The sequence below is a fragment of the Zingiber officinale genome, chromosome 6A, assembly GCF_018446385.1.
Source record: "Zingiber officinale cultivar Zhangliang chromosome 6A, Zo_v1.1, whole genome shotgun sequence".
NCBI classification, from domain to species: Eukaryota; Viridiplantae; Streptophyta; class Magnoliopsida; order Zingiberales; family Zingiberaceae; genus Zingiber; species Zingiber officinale.
In genome coordinates, this window is record NC_055997.1 from 107,560,646 (window position 1) to 107,583,639 (window position 22,994).

The window sequence follows — 22,994 nt, forward strand, 5'->3', positions numbered from 1 at the left end:
TTGGCCGAGTGGGGTAGCCGCTCGGCTGGGACTCCGCTCCGTCCATGGCCAGGTCCTGCTACTTGGCTGAGCGGGGAAGCCGCTCGGCCGGGACTCCACTCCGTCCCTGCCCAGATCTCGTATGACGTCCTGCTACTCCGTCTCAAGTGTCGACTGCTTTGCGCATCATCCCGAGCCGAATGGGGGTCAGCTCGAACCCTCTCATACCGGTTGGGGCATGAACGCCCGACGACCATTGTCATTGTCCTCCGTTCGGCCCTTTGACATCTTAACATTGACCACCTTGACTTTGACCTCCACCCTAGTAGTTGACCTCGTGCCAGATAGGCTTCCCTTCATCGTCGCATCACAAGCCTACCCCTCAAGTCTAGTCGAAGGAGGCTACAGGTCCGACTGATTGGACCAGTACTAGTCTTCGATGACTTCCACGCTTTTGTCGTTCGGCCTCAAATGGCCCGACCGGGTATATAAACGTCACTCGACCTAAGTCCTTCAAAGCAATTGTGTTTCGGTCGTTCGGTTGTGTGATAATCGCTAACTCGCGCCACTCGGGCAATGAGCGGCAACACTTGGTGAAAAAAATTCCTTTTCCTGCGCTCTTCGACCGAGCGCTTTGACGTCATCCAGATTTCTCAAAGACTGTGCAAATCTCCGATCATTATGACTGAGCACGCGACTATGCTTTCTACCGCCACACGTTTGACGTGACAGACGAATATCCGCCGCCGACGTGACAGGAGCCTATTCGATTTCAGCGGTTGAATCTTCTCCTAGTTTTTCGCAACCCTGGATCGGACGGCTCAAGTCGATCGACCGAGAGGTTTATAAACCTCGTGTGCGTCACCTTCTTCCTCACTTCACACACCTTCGTCTTCGAGTTCTTCGGCGATGTTTCATTTCTTCTGTCTCTCCAGCGATCTTCCAGTAAGCTTCCTCCCCCTTTGAATCAGATCTTTTCGTTGCACTTCTTGAATCTTTTTGTTTTTCGATAGCAAGCTCCTCACTACCCCACCCCCCCTCCCCGGTCGCCGTCCTTGGGCTCTGGTACATTTCCACCGTGTCCAGGTTCGACGGCGGTGACGCTGAGCGTTTGAGAGCCGCTTACGAAATTCCATCTGATATCAAATCGGTCTTCCTTCAGCTTTCAACCGTCCGAACAAACCGCTGCCAGGTTTTCTATGCTTCTTTAGGGACCAATTTATCGCCGGTTTATGGTTCCCTATCCACCTTTTCTTTCCTGCTGTTTGTAAATATTTTCGTATTTCTTTCCATCAATTAGTGTCAAACTCCTTCCGACTGCTATGCGGGGGCATCGTCCTGTTCTGCCTACACGACATTTCTCTTACTTCTAGGCTCATCCACTATTTTTATTATCCCAAATTGTCCGAACCGGGGACTTTTCTCTTCCAAGCCCGAGTGGCCCTAGTCTTCTTTGATAAGATGTCGTCCTCCAACAAGCACTGAAAGGACTACTTCTTCTTTGTTTGCTTTCCCGAGCAGCCGGACTTTCCAACCAGCTGATAGTTAGAAGTGTCGAACCCTCTAGAGCTTAAGAAATACAAGGGTCAATCGAACTACCTCTACACAACTTCAAGCTTGGCCGGTCAGAAGTACCATATCCATAAGTTGCTGCTAGAGGGTGTCCTCTACGTGTTTGGCCTGAGCTCGATCCACACAAAGCTTCTATCCAATCTAGGTATGCTCTTTCTTTCTCCCAACCTTTGAATCTAACTGATTTTTTCTTCCTTTTGTGCAGCTTGAATCATGTTGCGAGCGCGGCTAGTCAGCAAGTGCAAGCTTGCGAATGCAGACATCAATGCTGCGGTTGTAGCCGAGCTGGAGAGCTACGATTTGTAGTTGGTTGGCTCCAACGAGGATCCACTCGGCGAAGAGGAGGGAACACAGGTGCTGGGTAGCGGAGTTGGGAGAAGTCAGACAGTTACTAGCGACGCAGTGGCTGCCACAACGAACCTTCTGCTCGCTCGACCATCGATGGCCTCTATCACAGTCGCCTCAGAGTAGGCCACCTCCGATGAGCCCCTTCGACAATGTAACAGACGTCGAGCGGAGGGGTCCTCTCGATCTGCCACATCTACCTTGCAGACCACAACAACGGTCGTCTCCCGACCCTCCTCCGAGCGAGGTGAGACCTCACTTACTCCTCCTGAGTAGGGAAACACAGAACTACCCGTGTCCGTTTCATTCAACCGGACACCCTCGTTGTCCTAGCTTCCTCAAGGGACGATCTGCGCTCCGCCAATCACATTTATGTCATTGCCTTTGCTAGCGGCGCAGATGTCCCGCATCCGACTAGTTCCTGCGTCCCGATATTCCGGCCGAGCAACTTCAGACTCCTCTGGCCCGAGCAGCCATAGGCAAATAACGACAATCATCCATTTGTTGATGGACGAGTATCGCAGTCTAAACGACCCAGAGTCCCTCACCCCTAAGCACCATATCAAAATTCAAGGACCGCTTGCATAGATCTGGGTCGATGCCTAAGCTCGTGCGATGATTATTGCTCCAAAGGAACTTGCCAACAGCCACACCCAGATATTCACTGGGGTATCTTTTCTTCTTGATCGTCCGTTCGACTTATATAATTCTTTCATCATTGTAATACTGGGTAGAGAGCCTGACCATGTGCCACAGGCTCGCCTACTTAGAGCATGAAGTCCAGCAATTGCGCTCCCTGAGAGGAAAAGAGGTTGCCTCACAAGCGCGTATGGAGTAGATGAGAGCCGAGATGGCTCAGCTAAAGGCTGATCTGAATAAGAGCTTCGAGCTGCTAGATGCGGAGAAAATCAAAAGCGCCGAGCAAGCTACTCGATTATCCCGGCTTAATAAACAGGCCAGTTCTTTCAAGTCCAAAATCCACTCGGCCAACACCAGAAAGCTCTGGGCTATCGAAGACTTGGAGATAAAAAATAATAAGTTTCGGGTGTTGGCTCAAAACCTGAAAGATGTAGAGGCCTCGCTGAATGCCGAGTGAGAGGGTAGGTCGGTCGATTGGTCTGCAACAAAGGTCTAGCTTGATGCCAAGGATGAGGAGTTGGCCCAGTTGAAGGTGGAGGTACAAGCATCTTGAACGACCCTCGAGACTTATCAGGGTGGGGAGTGTTGGTGCAATATTCCCTAGGTCAAGGTTGACCTGGTTGACTAAGTTTGAGAAGGCTCAAGCTTGAGTCTTGATATTTGGGTTTCGATGTTTGATAATACATGGAGATTGCAGGTGCAATCGTTCATTTGGGAGATTATTGGTATAATTCTCCTCTAGTCAAGGTTGACCAGTTAAATGCGAAGAAGAGTCAAGTAGGTCAAGACTGACTGGATACTTGACTGAGAAGTCCTGATGAGTGAAGCCAGGTATTTGGAAAATCTTAGTGAGTGAAGCCAGGTGAAAGACCTAGTGAGTGAAGCTAGGCAGTATGAAAATCCTAGTGAGTGAAGCTAGGTGAAAGTCCTGGTGAGTGAAGCCAGATAGATGGGAAGTCCTAGTGAGTGAAGCTATGCAGAAGGAAAGTCCTGGTGAGTAAGCCAGGCACATGGAAATCCAGGTGGGTCAAGGTTGGCCGGACACCTGGTATTGAGAAGTCCAAGTAGGTCAAAGGTTTTACCGGATACTTGGCACGAGGAGAAAAGTCCAAGTGGGTCAAAGGGATTGACCAAACAGTTGGTGAGGAAGTCCTAGCAGGTCGAGGGTGACCGAATGCTAGGCATGATGCCCCAACAGATCATGGTTGACCAGATATTGGGTTTTAGGGGCTTGGGACTTGATTTGGGCAAATCAAGTTGATTCAATCGATCAGCCGATCGATTGAATCATGTCCAATCGATCGACTGATCGATTGGACTGGTGCCGCAACAAAGGCTTCTCCCAATCGATCACCCAATCGATTGGGAGCCTCTAATCGATCGGGTGATCGATTGGGAAGCTGTCGCCGATTGCACAGAAGCCCTCCCAATCGATCACTCGATCGATTAGGAGCCTCCAATCGATCGAGTGATCGATTGAGAGGCAGGAAGCCTCCAATCGATCGAGAACCCTGAATCGATCGGGAAATCGATTCAGGCGATTTCCAGAGAGCACAGAGGTGCTCTGGATCGATTGACCGATCGATCTAAAGTCTCCCCAATTGATTGGGAGCAATCCAATCGATTGGTATCCGACCGTTGTCGCTGGATAAAGCCGTTGCGAGCGTCTTCTTCAGTAGTTCTTTCAGAGCTCTCGCCCGATTCATCTCAGATACAGTGATTTCTCCACAGAGCTCACCGCTAGATCTTGAAGTTTCTTGGAGCAAGGTGTTCTTGCACTTCCAAGGTCAAGAGGCGTTCCAAACAAGAAGGGGAAGCTAGCTAGGGTTTGCTGTGTAAAATCTTGTAAGGTTTACTTGTATTTTGCTTCTTCTTTTCTTCTTGTTGTTGTGTGAGTTTGCACGAGATTTCTCCACCTTCGACTGCGACCGAGAAGGAGTGTTTTCATAGTGGAGAGTGTGTGTCATGTGTGAATCATTAGATTAGTCACCTCTTCTTGAGGTGGATACCAAATAAATCCTTGTGTTAGTGTTGTATTTTTGTTTCTTGTACATTCCGCTGCATATCATCACCAAGAAACAAGACGACGAGCGCACAATAAGCTATTCACCCCTCCCCTCCCCCCTCTAGCACATTTCGACCCTAACAGGGAGTCCGAGCGATTTGAGCTCATGAAACGGGCCTAACTCCGTTCGGACACTTTCAATGACAAGGTCACTAATCAGGCGCTCTGCCTTTTTAACTTCACGATCGACAGGATGCTTGACCAATTGAAGGATGGTGACTATATTCCCACCACTCTAATAAACAAGGTCATCAGCCAGGACAAGATGACCGAGTCGCTGCCCGACAACGTTTTGGATTACCTTAAGTAAGTCTGCTCCCGCATACCCCGTCTCCTTTTTGTACTGGCTTTTTGGGCTTGTAAAAATTATGCAAGTGTTAATGAATGGTCGCCTGTTTGGTGAACCTTTTTATTTAATGTTACGCCTACGTTCTGCGTCGTTTGACTCTTCCTTTTCATATTTTCTGATTTGCTAACCACTTACCATAATGCGCTTACCAGTGTGGCTTCGTGACTTTCCAATCGACAATGAACTATCCGTTTTCATAGCTGATTGATTAATTCAGGATTGTTGAATGGCCACCTTATAGTGAAAACTGTTGGGTTCTTCGGGTCGCGAAAATCGCTTTTCGCGTCGCGGAAACCCCGAATCACCCAAAGCCGTAGGATCCATGCAAGCAAAAATTTTGAAAACACAAGTACGAGTTATAAACAACGATCTACAGTAGATCTACAAAGAAAAACACTTTATACCTTTGATGCGTGCCCTCGCAAATCCCGCTCGTCCAAGGTACGTGTCGGATCTCCAAAGTATCAAGGTAGATACTTCTCTAGTGATATCCACACGAACAAGGAGTGCTCTCTAGCACTCAAGGATGGAGAAGAGAGCCCCAAGTGTGCTAGCACTTTCTAGGGCTCTTGGGTAGGATTTAAAAGGAAGAAGAGAAAGGATGCAAAAGGAATGTCTTACACTCAAGAAGTAGTATCCCTCCTTTGTGACCTTCACTCTTCCTTTGCTCTTGGAACTCACTCAACCACCTTCACCTTCCCTTGGAACCCACGGCAATAACAAGAGAAGAGGAGGAAGAATCAAGGAAGAAGATGAGACAATTACCACACATCAATACACACTAAATGAAAACCATTTACTCTTTAGTGTGGCCGGCCACACACATAACTCCCTCATTTAATGTGGCCGGCCACATTAAATGGAATGGGAAGTGTTGTAACCTCCATGAGGTGGCATGTGATGTGGCAAGGATGAGTCATCCTTATGATGTGGCAACACATCAAGTCAAACTTGATGTTTCAACTTCTACTTGGTCAAGTCAAACTTGACCAATTGTCTTCCTAGTTGAGTTAAATCCAACCTTTGATTCAAGTCATTCAATTTAATGAATCTCAATTCATTAATATAAATTGACTCAATGAATCAAATTTAAATTAGACTCATTCAACAATTGAATCTAATTGAGTATAACTCAATAAGTCTAATTTGAATCCAATCTTTGGTGCATCATATGAACCTAATCCAATTGGTTCATCATATGAACCTAATCTAATTGGTTCATCATATGAACCTAATCTCCATCCACTTGTTCTTTGTGTGTGACCCAATAGGTTCTTGTAACGTTAGCAATGTTTCTAAACTCCTTTAGAAACATAAGCAATGAGCGGCATCTAGCAATACATCATTGCTACCCAAGTTACAAGAAATGTCAAGATCCAACATCACCTTATGACTATTAATTGTGACTCCTCACAATATATGACAAGTGTCCTTCTATCCTAGACATCTAGATTGATCAATATGAGGCATAGACCGTGTCATCCTTTGATCAATCTAAATCTTGAACTCCAAGTAGACTCACTCAATCAAATGAGCTCAACATCTAATGTTGACTCATTTGGGCATGGCCATGCACTTAGTGGTCTCACTCTATCAAGAATAGCGATGTCGCTCCCGTCATATGGGAGGGATAGATCCCATCTACATCACTCACATCCCTCTGCATAATTCGTTACATACCCAGTAATCGCCTTTATAGTCCACCCAGTTACGGGTGACGTTTGACGAAACCAAAGTACATAACTCCTTATGTAGGGATCCATGGTGACTTCAGGTCTAAGGACTAATAGTCATACTAATAGCCACATGAGAAAGTATATGACACTTATATAACGATCCATGATACTTTCTCATGGCGGGTCATTCAGTATACATTCTCCAATGTATACCCATGTGTCAGCTTGATATCTCTATATCCATGACTTGTGAGATCAAGTCATCGAACTGACCTACATGCTAGTCTTATTGCATTAACATTGTCCCTGAATGTTAATACTCGACTAGGAATGATTTAGAGTAGTGTTCCCTATATTATCTCACTATCGATTCAACTAATCGATTGATATAGGTATGAACCTTCTACTCAAGGACGCTATTATACTTAGTCTATTTGGCACTAATACAAATAAGTATAATAACCAAACAAATGTCTTTATTAATATACAAGAATATGATATACATGAGTCCATACAATCATCAAATGATTGGCTCTAGGGCTCTAACTAACAATCTCCCACTAGCACTAGTGCCAATCAGTATAGGCTCTAAGGCCTAATGACCTAGTGTGACCATCATGATTTCTCTGTGCCAAAGCCTTGGTCAAGGGATCTGCGATGTTAGCCTCTGTAGGTACTCTGCAAATCTTCACATCTCCTCTATCGATAATCTCTCGAATGAGATGGAAGCGCCGTAGTATATGCTTGGTCCGCTGGTGTGAGCGAGGTTCCTTCGCCTGTGCTATCGCTCCATTGTTGTCACAATAGAGCTCAATGGGGTCAGCAATGCTAGGAACCACCCCAAGTTCAGTGATGAACTTGCGGATCCAAACTGCCTCCTTTGCTGCCTCTCATGCAGCAATGTACTCGGCTTCTGTTGTAGAATCAGCTACTGTATCCTGCTTCGAACTCTTCCAGCTGACAGCACCACCATTAATGCAAAATACGAACCCCGACTGCGATCTATAGTCATCCTGATCGGTCTGGAAGCTAGCATCACTGTAACCCTTTACAGCTAGCTCATTATTGCCTCTATATATCAAGAAATATTCTTTAGTCCTTCTTAAGTACTTAAGAATATTCTTGACCGCTATCCAGTGACTTTCACCTGGATCTGACTGGTATCTACTCGTCATGTTCAAAGCATACGAGACATCAGGTCGAGTACATAGCATAGCGTACATGATCGATCCTATGGCTGAGGCATAAGGGATCTGATCCATGCGGTCTCTCTCCTCTCTAGAAGAAGGACCTTGAGCCTTTGAAAGACTCACGCCATGTGACATCGGCAGAAATCCCTTCTTGGAATTCTGCATGGCAAACCGAAGGAGTACCTTGTCAATGTATGTACTCTGACTTAGGCCAAGCAATCTCTTAGATCTATCTCTATAAATCTGTATCCCTAGAATGCAGGATGCCTCACCTAAGTTCTTCATTGAGAAGCAACTCCCTAGCCAGGTCTTGACAGACTGAAGCATAGGGATGTCATTCCCAATGAATAGTATGTCATCCACATACAATATGAGGAAGACAACTATGTCTCCTACAACCTTCTTGTAGACACAAGGTTCATCTTCGTTCTTGATGAAACCAAACTGTTTGTTTGCATCATCGAATCGAAGATTCCAGCTCCGAGAAACTTGCTTTAGTCCATAAATGGACCTATGCAGCTTGCATACTCTGCTAGTATGCTGTGGATCGACAAAACCCTCAGATTGTGTCATGTACACATCCTCGAGTAGGTTTCTATTCAGAAACGCGATTTTGACATCCATCTGCCATATCTCATAGTCATGGTAGGCTGCAATAGCAAGCATGATCCGAATGGACTTAAACATCGCTACTGGAGAAAAAGTTTCATCATAGTCAATACCATGAATCTGCTTGAAACCTTTAGCTACCAAGCGACCCTTATAAATAAGTCCATCCATGTCAGTCTTTCTCTTAAAGACCCACTTACACCCAATGGGTTTTACCCCTTCAGGTGGATCAACCAAAGTCCATACTTGGTTGGTGTACATGGATTCCATTTCGGATCTCATGGCCTCTAGCCATTTCTCGGAATCTGGTCTCATCACAGCTTCCTGATAGGTGGTAGGCTTATCCTCTATGAGCACAATGTCATCATGGTCAGACAAGAGAAATGAGTATCTCTCAGGCTGACGACGTACCCTATCAGACCTGCGAAGAGGTATGTCTACTTGAACCGGTTGTTGTTCCTCAACTCCTTGTGGAACAACATCATCCACAACACTTTGTGGTTCCAGTTCAATTTCCATCGAGGCATCAGTGCTATTGTTTGCATCTTGAACTTCTTCAAGATCGAACGTGCTCCCACTAGTCTTTCTAGAAACAAAGTCCCTTTCTAGAAAGACCCCAGTCTTTGCCACAATCACCTTGTGCTGACTGAGAATGTAGAAGTAATATCCCTTAGTTTCCTTGGGATATCCGATAAAATAGCACTTGTCGGATTTGAGTCCTAATTTGTCTGAGACTTGACGTCGAACGTAAGCCTCACAACCCCAAATCCTCATGAAAGACACCTGAGCATCTCTCCCAGTCCATATCCTATATGGTGTCTTTATCACGGTCTTGGATGGAACTCGGTTGAGTATAAAGGCTGCCGTGTCTAGAGCATAGCCCCAAAGGAATGTCGGAAGATCTGTGTGACTCATCATAGATTGTACCATATCTAATAAGGTACAATTCCTCCTTTCGGACACACCATTCCACTGTGGTGTTCCAGGAGGAGTGAGTTGGGATAGAATCCCACACTCAGCTAAATAGTCACGAAACTCATGACTTAAGTATTCACCACCTCGATCTGATCAAAGTATTTTAATACTCTTGCCAAGCTGGTTCTGTACTTTATTCTTGAATTCTTTGAACTTTTCAAAGGATTCGGACTTATGTGTCATCAAGTACACATAACCATATCTACTGAAGTCATCAGTAAATGTGATGAAGTATCTATAACCGCCTCTAGCAGCGACATTGAAAGGGCCACATACATCACTATGTATGAGTCCTAACAAATCAGTCGCTCTTTCGCTGTGTCCACTAAAGGGAGTCTTGGTCATCTTGCCTCATAGGCATGACTCACATATCTCATATGATTCAAAATCAAATGAGTCCAACAAACCATCCTTATGGAGTTGGGATAAGCGCTTGTCATTTATATGACCTAAGTGACAGTGCCAAAGGTAGGTTTGGTTCATGTCATTAGACTTGAACCTCTTGGTATTTACGTTATAGATAGGGCTCTCGAGGTCTAGAATATAGAGTCCGTTTATCAGAGGTGCACTACAATAGAACATATCGTTTAAATAGACAGAACAACATTTGTTCTTTATTATAAACGAAAATCCTTTCTTGTCCAAACAAGAAACTGAAATTATGTTCTTAGTCAAGGCAGGCACATAACAACAATCATCTAATTCTAGTACAAGCCCAGAGGGAAGAGATAGATGATAAGTTCCTACAGCAATAGCAGCAACTCGTGCTCCATTGCCTACTCGTAGGTCTATCTCACCCTTTGTCAATGCCCTGCTATTCCTCAGCGCTTGTACATTAGTACAAATGTGCGAAGCACATCCGGTATCTAATACCCACGATGAAGAAATAGAGATGTTGACTTCTATAACATGTATACCTGAAGTAGAAATCTTATTTCTTTTTTTGTTAAGATCTTCCAGGTATCCAGTGAAGTTCCTCTTCCAATGCCCTGCTTGTCCTTGATATAGTTGACGAAGATGTTCAACCATATCGTAAGCACACATCAACTCATGTTGCTTCTGAAGCTCAGAGTTCATGGTTGCGAGCATTAGACAGGACACATCTAATGCGTCATCTTGATGCTTCTTGTAAGCATCCCGGTCAGCTCGCGTGGCAGTGGCAGTAGGAGCCTCCGGAATGGGCTGCTCCAGAACGTACAGTTTACGTTCTTGGGTGAGAACTATTCTCAGATTCCTGTACCAGTCCAGGAAATTTGCTCCGTTGAGCTTGTCCTTCTTAAGGACATATCGCAGGGAGAAAATGTTCGTATTCGATGTCATGGAAATTCTACAACAGAAATAAATGCAGAAATAAGTATCATATTCCTAATCATTTAATTAAGCCTTTAACTAAATGATGCTCCCACTGAATTCTATAATTCATGTGGGATAAGATCCACATCATACTAACCCTTGAGTTAGCTTTGGCTAATACGCCCAAGGCTTAGTATGATCGGTAGGTAACGATTACCAATTACATCTCTATGCAACTCTTGTTTATAGGATCAAGATCCATATTTATATTAAAACTCGAGTTAGCTTTGGCTAATACGCCCGAGAGTTAATATAAACGTGATTTTGTCCTACCTTTCCAACTATTGGAAGAATGTCTATAGTTGACTCGATCCAACCGAGTAACTAGGAATACTCAATCTAATTGAGTTTGTATTCGCTCATGCGTTGATAGGCGGGACCAAGATTGTCCCTCCGTACCCTACCAAGATAATATGTATTGCTCTACTTTGGCAGATTCAACAATACATGTGATCGAGATAGTGATAGGTATCACGGCACGATTAGGCATTTAGAGTTGGTTCGATCGAGATCTAATCTAATCGAAAAGGATGCATCTTGTGCACGACTTAGATCTAATCTAATCGCAAGGGTGCATCATGTGCACGACTTATATCTAATCTAATCGTAAGGCACTAATTAATTAACTACTTATTAAATATGCATCACATACACAAGCAATTAATTAATCTATTTGTGATTTAGTCATGGCCCTACTACGATCTTCTCAAGCCAATGAGAAAATCGATTGGTCAACCTAGGGTCAACAGCTTCTCCAAGCTCCTCCCTTTGACCACCTTGTGTTGCTCGTGCCCGCCTGGGAACTCCGTCTCGTTTGGACCCTCCACCGCTCCAATTTGTACATTACAATTTGAAACTCGAGTTACATTCGAGTCTAAATCTAATTTACAACAAGAATATAAGAGAAGGCACGACGCGCAGGTCGCGAATATAATACAACACTCGCAAACACATAACGGCACGCAGGCCGTATTATGAATTACAACACAATCCAATCACATTAGGTTTTTGGGCCATGACTATCACAAAATTAATATATAATTCAAAATTATATATTTTTCATAATTTTCTGTAATTTTAAAATTAATTTTTACAATTTTTACGAGTAAAATTTCCCGGCGGACCCGTTTAGCGGTTTCGGGCGCAATCGCGGAACGGATCCCCTTGCGGGGCTAGGGGCAGCGCCCCTACCCGCGATCTAACCATCGCGAGGGTTCCTTTGCGATCCAACAGCGCCTAAAACCGCTGTCCCAAAACGATTTGGGCCGAGACATTGCCGTTTCAGAAAAATCTTCCCGGCGGGTTCATTTTTAGCGATTTCGGGTGCAATCGCGGAGCAAATCCCCTTGTGGGGTTAGGGGCAGTACCCCTACCCGCGATCTAACCATCGCGAGTTGCTCCTAAGCGATCTAATGGCACCCAAGCCTGCTGTCCCAAAAATTTTGGGGCGAAACGAAGCCGTTTTGGAAAAATCTTTCCGGTAGCCGAAGCCTACAAGCGACTAAACACTTGTGCTTCGATTACTTGAGAAAAATACTCATAAAAACCCAAAAATTATAATTTTACAGAAACTTTAGTTTTCATAAAACCAAAAAACAAACTCGTACAAGCCTTGCACGTGGCTCTGATACCACTGTTGGGTTCTTCGGGCCGTGAAAACCGCTTTTCGCGTCTCCGAAACCCCGAATCACCCAAAGCCGTAGGATCCGTGCAAGGAAAAATTTTGAAAACACAAGTACAAGTTATAAACAACGATCTACAGTAGATCTACAAAGAAAAACACTTTATACCTTTGATGCGTGCCCTCGCAAATCCTGCTCGTCCAAGGTACGTGTCGGATCTCCAAAGTATCAAGGTAGATACTTCTCTAGTGATATCCACACGAACAAGGAGTGCTCTCTAGCACTCAAGGATGGAGAAGAGAGCCCCAAGTGTGATAGCACTTTCTAGGGCTCTTGGGTAGGATTTAAAAGGAAGAAGAGAAAGGATGCAAAAGGAATGTCTTACACTCAAGAAGTAGTATCCCTCCTTTGTGACCTTCACTCTTCCTTTGCTCTTGGAACTCACTCAACCACCTTCACCTTCCCTTGGAACCCACGGCAATAACAAGAGAAGAGGAGGAAGAATCAAGGAAGAAGATGAGACAATTACCACACATCAATACACACTAAATGAAAACCATTTACTCTTTAGTGTGGCCGGCCACACACATAACTCCCTCATTTAATGTGGCCGGCCACATTAAATGGAATGGGAAGTGTTGTAACCTCCATGAGGTGGCATGTGATGTGGCAAGGATGAGTCATCCTTATGATGTGGCAACACATCAAGTCAAACTTGATGTTTCAACTTCTACTTGGTCAAGTCAAACTTGACCAATTGTCTTCCTAGTTGAGTTAAATCCAACCTTTGATTCAAGTCATTCAATTTAATGAATCTCAATTCATTAATATAAATTGACTCAATGAATTAAATTTAAATTAGACTCATTCAACAATTGAATCTAATTGAGTATAACTCAATAAGTCTAATTTGAATCCAATCTTTGGTGCATCATATGAACCTAATCCAATTGGTTCATCATATGAACCTAATCTAATTGGTTCATCATATGAACCTAATCTCCATCCACTTGTTCTTTGTGTGTGACCCAATAGGTTCTTGTAACGTTAGCAATGTTTCTAAACTCCTTTAGAAACATAAGCAATGAGCGACATCTAGCAATACATCATTGCTACCCAAGTTACAAGAAATGTCAAGATCCAACATCACCTTATGACTACTAATTGTGACTCCTCACAATATATGACAAGTGTCCTTCTATCCTAGACATCTAGATTGATCAATATGAGGCATAGACCGTGTCATCCTTTGATCAATCTAAATCTTGAACTCCAAGTAGACTCACTCAATCAAATGAGCTCAACATCTAATGTTGACTCATTTGGGCATGGCCATGCACTTAGTGGTCTCACTCTATCAAGAATAGCGATGTCGCTCCCGTCATATGGGAGGGATAGATCCCATCTACATCACTCACATCCCTCTGCATAATTCGTTATATACCCAGTAATCGCCTTTATAGTCCACCCAGTTACGGGTGACGTTTGACGAAACCAAAGTACATAACTCCTTATGTAGGGATCCATGGTGACTTCAGGTCTAAGGACTAATAGTCATACTAATAGCCACATGAGAAAGTATATGACACTTATATAACGATCCATGATACTTTCTCATGGCGGGTCATTCAGTATACATTCTCCAATGTATACCCATGTGTCAGCTTGATATCTCTATATCCATGACTTGTGAGATCAAGTCATCGAACTGACCTACATGCTAGTCTTATTGCATTAACATTGTCCCTGAATGTTAATACTCGACTAGGAATGATTTAGAGTAGTGTTCCCTATATTATCTCACTATCGATTCAACTAATCGATTGATATAGGTATGAACCTTCTACTCAAGGACGCTATTATACTTAGTCTATTTGGCACTAATACAAATAAGTATAATAACCAAACAAATGTCTTTATTAATATACAAGAATATGATATACATGAGTCCATACAATCATCAAATGATTGGCTCTAAGGCTCTAACTAACAAAACTGTTACTTTTGAGCAACATTTCGGGGTTATCCTTTGACGCCGATTGAAGTCTCGGGTTTAATGTCACCACTCGACCATTGCTGAAAATCGAGGATTTAGGGTCACCGCTCGACCGTTGCTAAAAATCGAGAATTTAAGATCACCGCTCGACCGTTAAATGGTGTAGACATGGGTTTAAGGTCGTCGCTCAATCGTTGAATGACGTAGACATAGGTTTAAGGTCGTCGCTCGACCGTTGATGAAAATCGGGATTTGACGTCGTCGCTTGACGGTTGACAAAGACCAGAGTTTAACGTCGTCGCTCGACGGTTGACGAAGATTAGGATTTAACGTCGTCGTTCGATGGTTGATGAAGACCATGGTTTAACATCGCTGCTCGAGGTTAACGAGGATCAGGGTTTAACGTCACCGCTCGATGGTTGATGAAGACCAAAATTTAACGTCGTCGCTCGACCGTTGACGAAGATCAAGGTTTAACGTCGTCGCTCAATGGTTGACGAAGATAGGGGTTTAACGTCGTCACTCGATGGTTGTAATGTGTAGAAAAGAGTTTATAATCGTAGCTCGACTTTTAACTTGGCCGATCAGCTCAAGAGTTTGAGATACTTGTGCTTTTATTAATATCTATCCTGCATCACAAAGACACACATACAGATTACATCAATGTTCACTCGCGCACCTCTCATCTGTCCCTGTAGGGTTGGAGATGGTTCGGGCTCCACGGTCGCTTAAGCTATCTTCCGTCTTTGTCCTCCAGGTAATAGGCCCCCGAGCGGATTTTCTGTACGACATTGTAAGGTCCCACCCAAGGTGCCTCGAGTTTGTTGACGTCACCGACCGGCTTGATTCTCTTCCAGACCAGATCGCCGACTTGGAAGAATCTCAAGATCACCCTTCGGTTGTAGCTCTTCTTTATACGCTGCCAGTATATCATCAGCCGAATGGGAGCCTTGTCCCATGCCTCGTCCATCAAATCGAGCTTCATGCGCCTCCGCTTGGTGTTCCTCTCATCGTAGAGAAGAAACCGGTTAGATTCTACTTCGACCTCCACGGGGACCACCGCTTCCCCATCATACACCAGATGGAATGGTGTTACGCCAATTGTCTCCTTTGGAGTCTTACGGAGCGCCCACAAAACATTGGGAAGCTCGTCAATCCAGCTGCCTCTCGTGTGGTCGAGCTAGGCTCGTAGGCCTCTGAGGATCTTCCGATTGGTGACTTCCGCTTGGCCTCTGCTTTGGGGGGTAGGCCACAAAGGTGAAGGTATGCTGAATGCCATAGCTTTCGCACCATTTTCTAAAACTTCGACTAGCGAACTGCCTCCCGTTGTCCGAGACGAGTCGGCGGGGGATGCCAAACCAATACAGGATATTCTGCTAGATGAATTTGATTACCATTTGTTCACTTATTTTAGCCAGCAGTTTAGCCTCTACCCATTTCGAGAAGTAATCCACCGTGACAAGCTGGAGCCTTCGCTGAACGGTCGCTATGGGGAATGACCCAACGATGTCCATGCCCAATTGGTCGAACGTGCAAGACACTGTGAACGCCTTCATCTCCTCGATTGGCCGGTGAGAGATGTTATGATAATTTTGGCAAGACAGACAGGTGGCTACTGTCCGAGCGACATCCTCTTGGAGAGCAGGCTAAAAATATCTGGCCAGGAGAATCTTTCGAGCCAACGAACGACCGCCCAGATGGCTTCCACAGGAACCTTGGTGCACTTCCTGAAGGATGTACTCTACGTCCTCCAATCCAACGTATTTGAGCAGGGGCCTTGAGAAGACTCTCTTATATAGCTTATCCCCGACCCAGGTGAACCGTCCGACCCTCTTTTTTAATAAGCGGACCTCTTCTTGATCTGAAGGTGTGGCGCTCGATCGGAGGAATTCCATCAATGTTGTCCTCTAGTCACTCGAGAAGTTTATCCCTTCCATCCTGTCGATATGCGCCACTAATGAGACTTGCTCGATCGACTGCTCTATCACGATCGGCGACAGTGAACTCGCTAACTTTGCCAACTCATCTGCCGTTTGATTTTCCAATCGAGGAATCTTCTGTATAATGACCTCCTGGAAGTTTACTCTTAGCTTCTCAAAGGCTTCTACATACAACTTGAGTCGGGAGTTTCTTATCTCTAACGTTCCCGATAGCTGCTGAACGACCAACTAAGAATCTGAATGAATGAGGACTTTTGTGGCCCCAACGTGCTGCGCGGCCTGCAGACTGACAATCAAGGCTTTATATTCGGTTTCGTTATTGGTGGCCCGATAATCAAGCCGCAAGGAGAGTTGCATCCAAGCTTCTCGTGGAGAAATTAAAAGGATACCCATCACGCTGCCTTGTCGGGTGGACGAACTGTTGACATATATTCTCCAAGCTGCTTCCGGCTCGGTGCTCTAGACCTCTGTGATGAAATTTGCCAAGGCCTGAGCATTGATCACTTTTTGGAGCTGATATTGAATATAGAACTCACTTAGTTCAGTTATCCATTTGATTAGCTGTTCAGATACCTCTAGGTTAAGGAGGACTCTTCCCAGGGCGTTGTTTGTCATCATGACGATCGGATGCGCGAGGAAATACAGGCGGAGTCTCCAAGTAGCAAGCACCAAAGCGTCAGCTAACTTTTCAAGACCAGTGTAGCGGGACTCTGCATCTTTCAATATATGGCTTAGAAAATACACGAGATGTTGTTCGTGGCTGTTCTGCTTTACTAATGCCAAGCCAACTGCATATTCGGTGGTCGATAAATAGATCCAGAGTGGCTCTCCAGCACTCGTCTTAGCTAATATAGGCAAGAGGTTAAAGTACTCCTTGATCTCTTCTAACGTCTGGTCGTACTCTTTGTCCCACTGGAATTTTGTCGCTCGGCGCAGCACTTTGAAGAATGGCAAGCTCCTGCCAGGCTCCTGTTTGTGGTTGTTCTGCTTTACTAACGCCGAGCCAACTGCATATTCGGTGGTCGACAAATAGATGCAGAGTGGCTCTTCAGTGCTCGGCTTAGCTAATACAAGCAAGGAGTTAAGATACTCCTTGAGCTCTTCTAATACCCAATCATACTCTTTGTCCCACTGGAATTTTGTCGCTCGGCGCAACACTTTTAAGAACGACAGGCTCCTGTCAGATGACTTGGATATGAACCTAGACAACGCGGTAATCCATCAGGTCAGCCGTTGGGCCTCCTTTAAACTGCATGGCGGTGGCGTGTCTTGTAGGGCCTTGACCTTGCTCAGATTCGTTTCAATCCCCCGCTCGGTGATGATGTATCCCAAAAATCGACTGCTCTTTGGGTCGAACAGGCACATGCTCGGGTTCAGCTTTATTCCATAAGCCCTCAGAGTTTGGCAGGTCTCCTCAATGTTTGCGCAAAGATCAATAGCTCGGAGGGATTTTATTAATATGTCATCGACATATGCATCCATGTTGCAGCCGATCTACCATCGAAACACCTTATTCATGAGCCTCTGGTAGGTGGCGCTCGCGTTCTTGAGTCTGAACGGCATGATGCTGTAGCAGTATGTTCCGTCGGCCATGATAAAGTTGACCTTGTCTTGATCCTCTCGGGCGAGTGGCACTTGGTAGTAGCCCTGATATGCGTCAAACATGCAGATCAGCTTGCAGTCTGTCATAGAGTCCACCATTTGGTCTATCCGAGGTAGCGGATAGAAATTCTTTGGGCATGCCTTATTCAAGTCACGGAAGTCGATGCAGACCCGTCATTTATTGCCCGGTTTGGAGACCAGCACGACGTTAGCGAGCCAACTCGGGAATTGCACTTCCCGTATGTCGCTGGCCTCCAACAGTTTCTCTATCTCCACCTGGATAATCAAGTTTTGCTCCGCGTTGAAGTCCCTTTTCTTTTGCTTTACCGGCCGAGCATCCGGTCAAACATTAAGCTCACGCTGAGCCACACTCGGCGAGATGCCGGGAAGCTTGTGTGTCGACCAAGTGAACACATCATATTTTTTTCTAAGGTAGGCGACCAGCTCTGCCTTCTTTGCGCTTTCCATATTGGTGGCTACGAAGGTGGTTGCCTCCGACCGGTTGGGGTGGATCTGAACTTCCTCCTTTTCTTTGTAAACCAACGTGGGAGGCTTCTCCGCGATAGCGTTCACCTCCAAGGGCAAATTTTTCCGAGCGGCCCTTGCTTCTGATTTGACCATCTCGACGTAGCATCGCCGAGTGGCCAACTGGCCACCTTTGACTTCACCCACCTTGTCGTCCACCGAAAATTTTATCTTCTGGCAATAGGTGAACACCACTGCTAGGAACTGGTTGAGTGCCGGTCAACCCAATATAATATTGTAGGCTGATGGTGCGTCAACCACAATAAAGTTGGTGGTCCTTGTCCTTTTCAGCAACTCCTCCAAGAAAGAGACGACCAACCTTACTTGGCCGAGTGGTAACACTTCGTTGCCTGTGAAGCCGTAGAATGGGGTCGTCATGGGTAACAGCTCGCTCTAGTTCATTTGCAGTTGATCAAACACATTCTTGAATATGATGTTCACCGAGTTTCCTGTATCAACAAAGGTTTGATGAATAGTGTAATTAACGATTACCACTCGGATGATTAGCGTGTCATCGTGAGGGATCTCGACCCCCTCTAAGTCTCTCGAGTCGAAGATGATCTCAGGTCCTTCGGCTCGCTCCTTGCTTCAACCAATGGCATGGATTTCAAGTCACTGAGCGTGTGACTTCCTCGCTCGGTTGGAATCACCACCGGTCGTGCCCCCCGATCGTTCCTATCTCTCCCCGAGCGATGTTGCTCCTGTTCTCCTCTTCTTCAGCCAAATGCATGTTCCGTTCATCGGATACTCGGGTGGGACTTTGATTGTTTCTTTGTTGGGGCTGATGGTGGCGTGGCTCGACCGACCTTCTTTCTTCCCTTCAACTAGTTGATCGGCGCCTATGTCGCCGATCGAGAGATGTGGATCGGTGGTGGTATCCCTGTGGGGTTGGCTTGCTAGCTGCCAAATCATAGCAGCCCCGAGTGTTGTGTGTTGCCGATTGGTAGGAGCAAAATATCGACGTTCACACCTTGCCTTTTGCAACCTTTGGGCGAGCGGCTATCACATGCTGCATGACATGTGTCCTGGACTCGTGTGGCACGGCTCCTCCTGACCGAGGCCCCTTAGGGGGTTGATGATTGCTTGGGTGCCACTGTTCAGACGCTCCTGCGGGCTCGGCTGTCGTCTCCTTCTTCCTCACTACCTGGGTTTTTTCTACATTGATGTATTCGTTGGCCTTCTTTTGTAGGTGGTCGAAGTCTCTCGACGACTTCCGAATGAGCGACCCAAAGAACTCTCCTTCGGTGAGACCCTGGGTGAAGGCGTTCACTAACACGTTTGAGGAGATCGCCGGGATGTCCATCGCCACCTGATTGAAGCGTTGGATGTAGGCCCTCAGTGCCTCTCTGGGCCCTTGCTTGAGCGAGAACAAGTTCACGCTTGTCTTCTGGTGGTGGCGGCTGCTAGCGAAGTGGTGAAGGAATGCCTCCGGAAGTCCTTGGAGCTGTAGATTGACTCTTCCGGCAATCTTTTGAACCTGCATTGTGTCGATCCGGAGAGAATAATGAGGAAGACCCGACATGTAACTCCATCAGTATACTGATATATGAAGTGTGGCCGCATTGTCGAATTTGGCCAAGTAGTCGTCCAGGCGGTGGTTCCGTTGTACTCTCCGATCGCCAGCGGAGTGTAATGTTTTGGCAGAGGGTCGCTCAGAATCCCCTCTGAAAACTACCGATTGAACCGCTCGGGTGAATCATCCTCTCTAGGTGTCTCCCCTTTCCTTGATTCCCGAATGGGCACATCGTTTGAGGAAGACCCCCGGTTCTTGTCCGTTCGGCCCCTTTCCTTTGATGGGGTTCGGAACAGCGCTCGGTGGAAGGGGATAGGCGCATTGGGTGTGTCCCCATACGTACCGGCTGATTTCTTGCTATTACCCCAAGCATATACTCAGTCCGTTCAGTCATACTGCTCAACCGGGTGACCTACAACTGAGACCACAGGCTCCTGCGCTTGGCATTTGGCCATTGCCTGTTGGCGCTGGGCCAACACCTGTTGTTGTTATTGCTCCACTATCTTTGCCGCTCGGGATTGTATTAACATGTCGAGCTCCTCTTGTGTCAGCATCACCGTCACCGTTGTGAATCGTCCAGCGTCCTCCATCTTCCCGTTCGGATGCAGGTTGCGTTCCCACAAACAACACCAAAATAATCCTGTCCAAAATCATGAAGCTAGAAAGCTGGGAGGTGGCAACTTCACTGATCGAACATGGACTTCGCTCTGCTCTGCAAAACAAACGACGTCAGTGTCGGGCCAAGGAAGGGGTCCCCGACGTTGGTCCTCCGACGCTCAAGTCGGTTACCTGAATGTGGAGAAAAGTAGAGCAATAGTATAACTCAAGAATAACCCATACCTCCACCGGTGAAGGACCCCCTTTATATAGAGCTCTGGTGGGCAGCATACGTGCTTCTTGAGGCATGGGCACACCCTCCCAGGTGTCCCACGAAAAGGCCTTGTCAGGAAAGTACCTCTGACATCATACCGTAACAGGGCATGCATATCCTCGACACGACAGTAGAATTTTTGGCCATACGATCCGCCTGTCGACCATGCCTCGTGTCAGCACACTATCTCCCAAAAGGATGTCGAGAGATACTACAGTGGTCTTGTTGCTTGATCGAGCGGGGTGGCCGCTCGGCCGGGACTCCGCTCCGTCCATGGCCAGGTTCAGCTGCTTGGCTAAGCGGGGAAGCCACTCGGCCGGGACTCCACTTCGTCCCTGGCCAGGTCTCGTACGACGTCCTGCTGCTCTGTCCTGAGCGTCAACTGTTTTGCGCATCATCCCGAGTTGAATGGGGGTCGGCACGGACCCCTCTCCCATCGGTCGGGGCATGAAGGCCCGACCAGCCATTGTAATTGTCCTCTGTTCGGGCCTTTGACATTCGGACGTTAACTGTCTTGATTTTGACCGCCTTGACTTTGACCTCCACCCTGACAGTTGACCTTGTACCAGATAGGTTGTCCTCTATCGCCGCATTATTACCGTTATTATGCACTTTAAGATAAATTCAAACATAAAGAACATATGAATAAATAATTGTCTTTAAATTTAGAAGATATATTAATATTGTTTAAAGAATTGTAGGGAGAAAAATGTCATTAGACTAACCTTAGGTGTCTTCAAAGTCCATCCTAAAAATTATATAAATAGAGTTGAATCATAAAATTAGCTTAAAATTAATCGTTAAATGACTATAGGGTGGAAGAAACTTTTTCCATGAAGATATTGATTTCTGATCCATTGTAGTAAAGTTATCTCTCTCTAGCCAACTACACACCACCGCCCACTACTATTGGGTGGGAGATAAAGTAGGGAAGCCCAAGTGACAAGTGTCTGGATAGAGTCTAAAGAGGTGGTGAAACCCTTTGCTGAGTTTTGATCCCCTGACTATTATAGCCTTATCTTAAACACTTATCACTGAACCATGCCCCTGAGGGTGATAATATTGTTTAAAGAAAAAAAATATGGAACCACCACATTAGTGACCTCTACACAATATTGTTTAAAGAAAAAAAATGATTAACCAAATCAGGTAAACTGGGGCGATCGGTCCGATCCCATGGAAGAAGAAGATGTTGGAGATCGTACGACCGACTAGAAGGTGGGTTGAATAGTCGTGCACCCCAAATAATTGCTTCTTTCTATAATGTTAGTGCACAAGCAGAAATGCAAACAAAGCAAGTAGAAAGTTAAACTAAAGATAAGAATAAGATAGCAAACCACTACACGTTGTTTAACGTGGTTCGGATATTAGGGCTCCTACTTCACAGCTATCCGTAAGATGGGCGATCCCTATCCGTCGGTGGATTAGCTTTCGGCAAACTTCGGCTACTCAAGCAACTCCTTGTGGGTGGTGAAACCTCACCACAACATCAACCAAGAACACTTGGGCACAAGGAAACCTTGAGTACTTAGTGACTACTAATTAGCTTTAACTAAGTCTAATTTCATCACCTTAGTCAGTCATCCCAAGCTCCATCTTATAGAGCTTGGGAATAAACAACAAGGTTGTTTACCGCTACTAGTCGACTAGTCCTTGCACCAGTCGATTGGTGTCTGGCCAACGACTCTCTTAACGGCTCTTTACTAGTCGACTGGTGTCAACACTAGTTGACTGATCCCTATCGTTCGAGCACAAAACCTCTCTATGCTCACCTCCAGTCAACTGATCTTAGTACCAGTCGACTGATACAACCCTAAACTTAGGATTTCCCTTCCCGAGTACATTTCTCTCGCACTTGGACCCTCACGACTCACTTGATTCTTCTTTGTAGTCTTGACCTCTTGCCTTCAAGCCTACTACCTTTGGCTCTCATCCCTCGGATGCATTCAAGCCCACGGCTCGTCCCCAATGTCATCCTTCGCATATGCCTAGAAGTCACTTCCCTCGGTACTTGTCCTTGTTGCCTTGTGCACAATCCCTCGGATGCTCCATCCTTCACCGGACCCGAAGCCATCAAGCTGAGTCATATGTGTATCCTGCAAACGTGCACACTCACATACACATATCAAATACAAGGGTGAACCTAACTTAAACTCTTTGTCCAAACATCAAA